The following is a 5,073-nucleotide window of genomic DNA, read 5'->3' as shown; positions in this document are numbered from 1 at the left end:
TAAACATAATAACATTATAATATTATGGTTTTTCTTAATTTCCTACAGTAATATGAACGTGAAGTCGCCAAGAGTCTGCAAACCTTCCAGAACGTGAAACAAGGTTAGATTAACAGAAATTATAAACTTCATTTACTGCTCATTATCTTTGTCATAGACATGAAGCAACCAACGTCCAATGCATTGTCAGGTGAAAATATGTAAATATGTTTTATTATGATAAATCAAGTCAGTACATAATGTCTTAGGATTAACAAGTAATTTTACTATCATCAGATGTAATTATAATTTGCTGATAGGTTTCATAAGCTGAGTAGTAGTGCCGTATTTCTTTCATCGGATAGCTGTTATTATACGGTTTGAATAATTTACATAGTATCCTTGTCTTAAGTCTTTTTATATCATTCATGTATTGTTCAAGTAAGCTTATTGTGTATCAGATTTGAATCTTCTTTCATATGTTTTTTTTTTTTTTTTTTTTTTTTTTACAAAAGTTTTGGTATGTGATTAGTAGGTATGAACCTTTATGATTTTTCCCGTAAACAAACCCTACACGACATAATATTAATTTAATTTCTTATGTGGAAAATGAATTATGCAGATCGAAAAGAAGTCCAAAAAAGATTATTTGGTACGCCACATTCAGCAAGTGTCTTTGGTAATATGTAATTACCACGGAATTCCGGAAATATCACCAGAGCTCTGGCTTGCAAAGTATATTATAAGGTTTTCCATGGAGACGTTTTCCATACACCAGGGGTGATAGATACAACGGCACACTAGAAATAAAATCCGTTTCTGTGGCGCATAAATGTAAGCATGTAAGCATTAGAGCCCATAAAAAACTACAGTATAAATCATGGGGGATGTTCACACCTGTTTCTTATTTCCTCCTAAAAGAAGTAAACGGAGGAAAAGATACACTAAATTTTTTTATTTGTCACACTATACATTGTAGATTACAGTATTATATTTTCCTTCCGTACACATATAACGTAATATCTTTTTGTACTATTTGATTTGGAAACACTTTTTTGAGTTAGGATTTGTCGCTTAAATAAAAAATTAATTTCTGTAGAAAGGTAAACCTTTTTTATACCACCTATTACAAAATATGATATATATATATATATATATATATATATATATATATATATATATATATATATATATATATAGCGAATACCACGGGAAAATGATAGTCAGAAATCCAAGCGCTTTCGTCTTTATTCAGACATCGTCAAGGAGCTACTCAATGTCTGAATAAAGACGAAAGCGCTTGGATTTCTGACTATCATTTTCCCGTAGTATTCGCTTATTTATTTTAAGCATATATATATATATATATATATATTATATATATATCTATATATATATATATATATTGTAATAGGTATAATATATATATATATATATATATATATATACCTATTACAATATATATATATATATATATATATATATATATATATATATATATATATATGTATATATAAGACATGCTTATTTCATGGTTAGGGGATAATAATACAAGTGACTGGCCCATGGGACTCAGGTTTGTGCAATTCCAAAAGAACACCAGTTACCATTCTGGAATCAAACAATCCTCATACAAAGCATTCTTTGGTGTTGAGACCAGAGTAGGTCTACGCTCAACTGCACTTCCAGAAGAAGTTTTGAAGGCAATGATCACTGAAGAGAATTTACTCGTCTAGGCGAATCACCCGAGTGCACGAACCCTCCAGACAATTCACCTCAGAGCACGAAACCTCCAGACAATTCACCTCAGAGCACGAAACCTCCAGACAATTCACGTGACTGCACGAACCCTCCAGACGATCCACCTGAGTGCATGAATCATCCAGACGATTCACCTGAATGCTCTACTCCTCCAAATGACTCGCCAGAGGACTTCGCTCAGCCAGGTAGTGATACTCTCTCACTCACTCTCTCTCTCTCTCACACACACACACACACACACACACACAAAATTATAAAAGGTAACTGATAACTAATTTGGTTAAGTTCCAAACCACATGGCAAGTCTATCACCATTTATTAAACGTTTTCTCTTGTTATTAATCAGAGGGCTCTGCCTATCCAGACAGTCCACCCTGTGGCCAGAATCTTCAAGGAAGACTTCATAAGCTCCAAGAAGACATACACTTCAACAGTCCAGAGCAGCAGCTGGTCAGTTAGCTCAAGCTGAGCACATGGTCAAACGGAGTCGTGTAGAACATGTCCCAGGTAATCCAGAAGATAACGTGACAATTCCCATCCCGTTAGTTGATCGAGGAAAAGGTGTTATCTTAGATCGTAACGAAAATGACATGTATCGAATAGGCGTGAGAGATGGAATATTCAAGGGGCGCTACAGTAGGAGCCAATTTGATATTTGGAGCCAGCAACTGTATAGTATTGGTGAAGTGAGTGCAGACAAGGAGGTAGGACTACGTCAGGCAGTACAGCAATCATCTAGGTTTGGTGGTCAAGGTTATGCTAAGTGCAACTGTACTGTAGGCAAGAAACAGTGTCAAACAAATCGCTATAAATGTTACAAAGAAGGTTACAAGTGCAATAGTCGGTACCACTCTAGCTTGAATTGTAAGAATAAAAACTGATATAATATTTAAAATGTCACATTTTATACTTTATTTTTAATTTTGATATATCGTTACATAGGTTTTAGAAAATGAAATTTTCCTCAAGAACACGGTTTGTTTTTCTTTCAGTTCATTACTTCATATGAGTCAATATCTTAAGGAAATAATGAGCTCTGAGCTCACACTGAGAGGGTAACAGCTAGTTAAACACAAACACACACACACACGCACACACACACAAACACACACACAAAAGGACCTGGGTTCGTTCCTCGGCCGGGCAGGGTTGGGGATTTGTGACCCGTAGCAGGATCATTTCAGTCAATATGCCAAGAAAATCTATCAAAATTTTAGTCACTTTGTAAATTGTCTGCGATTTTTAGTTGATTTATAAACTGACTGGATGAACCAGGCAATTCACAAACTACCTGAAAAAATCAGTCACTTTACAAATTGTCTGGATTTAGATATTGACTATAACATATATATATATATATATATATATTATATATATATATATATATATATATATATATATATATATATTATATTTACTTCCAAATACACCTATTTTGTAATAAGCATAAAAAATTTGACTTTCCTACAGAAGTTAAAAAATAAATGAAGGCATCATGATTCAGTGAGTTACTTCTACACTATCTCCCTTAAGACCGTATATGTATCCAAGGTACTTTTTAATTGACTTCTTGACATTTTGCAACGTATGAATCTGCGTGTTCCTTTGTGTAACTTGTCAATTCCTTAATCTGATATCGAAATGTAATCCAGAATTAATAATTCCGTTTTTTGTTGCCTCATATATTTACTTTTATTGATAGCGATTTTGCTGTGATGAATTGACAAACAAGATTCCCACCATCAGCTTCCTTGGAATCTTTTCATTATCCTTGTTTCATAAATGAATTTTGAATGACCTTATGCCTACTACCACTCTGCATTCGGGCAAACATGATTATTATTATTAATGAAGTTTAAGGGTCTTGAACTCTCGTTTCAAAAAATGGAGTTATAACTCTGAAATGGGTAAAGTTGCTCTTGCGACGTGAAGTGTCTGCCAGATAACTTATCATGCTTCAAATAACTATTTGGTTACCTATTGTTCTTGATTCATCTAGTGTAGGTGTCGCAGACCTTCGGAAATTGTCTCACGTTATTAGGTTCTCCGTCAGTTGGTTTATTTCTATCAATTAATGTTACGGCCTCTGTTAGAGAGGTCCGCTTCAGGTTCGATATGAAATAAATAAAAAAAATTTCAACACCAACAGTTGAAACTGGGGATACAAATATAGAAAGAAACACTAACACAACAAAGGTTTATTTACAAGCTTACTAACATAGGTAAATGCGAAATGGTATCTCCTATTTACATAAAAAGACAGAATCTTACACTGCATGAACTGGGGGAACAGTGAGGCAATTCAAATACTTGCTAGTCAATTTGGTAATTCGAAGCGATGGCTTCTCAAAAGGAAAACGGTGATTGCAGACGTCCTCTTGACTCCGTATTGCAGAAACTTGTCTACTTGTAAGGCAGGAACTCCCCAAAACCTCTAGCAGGACCTTTTCTTCTCTGAAGTCGGCTCGACGTCGAGATAACACGAGATAATTCGTCCACTCCTGAAGACGACTTGACCAGTATCCAACCAACTCTTCTTCTGATCCTTCGTCGGTTCCTTTTTTCTCTAGTCTCTCTGTGACGATCTCTGCTGCTGATCTCTCACTGATATTCTGACCAGTGGCTCTTACTGAGGATATCTCTCTGTGACTAACTGGTGTCTCTCTTCTACGATCTCTGCTTTCTCCCGCTACGACCGTCGTATTTATACGGCACTCTGGGGGCGGAGCCTACGGCGAACTTCACAGACTCCAGGGATTTCTAGAACTTCTTAGATGAATCTAGACGAGGTATTGCATCAGAAATCGCGGCGTTTCTCACGTCCCGACGAGTTCCACAACACTCCTGCCGATTCTAGAACCATCATGATAACAGGCACCTCCAACACAATGCGCTAACGCCTCCTTGCTGCCGAACTTCTCGAAAATGCGTTCTCCTTTCCTTTATCTTTCTTTCCTAGGAAGCAATTACCATCACAATTAAAAACAAAGGAATTTAATGTAACTCAGTGCGTACAAAATAAACGGCACGGTACTGAATTAAATACGACACAATCGTTTAGATTTATGGTTTAACAGATGTTATGTAGCTGTTGTTCCCGTATCTCTCTCTTGCTGTAGTAGTACGCTTCACCTGGTAACAATGGCCAAGTTTTATAAGTCTCCACTTGTTGCTATTTTTTTTTATATTCATTAAACAACTGTTTAATAATTTGTTGCAAAATTATAACTTACTTGTAAGTAATTATTTGACCAAATAGCATAACAAAAAAACTAACAACTATGTAAATATTAAGAAATTGAAAGATCCCCCAAGTAAGTAGTATCAAGCAAA

This window comes from Macrobrachium nipponense, chromosome 22 (assembly GCF_015104395.2).
Source record: "Macrobrachium nipponense isolate FS-2020 chromosome 22, ASM1510439v2, whole genome shotgun sequence".
Taxonomy (NCBI): domain Eukaryota; kingdom Metazoa; phylum Arthropoda; class Malacostraca; order Decapoda; family Palaemonidae; genus Macrobrachium; species Macrobrachium nipponense.
The sequence above is the reverse complement of the archived record's forward strand: the minus strand, read 5'-3'. Positions refer to the sequence as shown.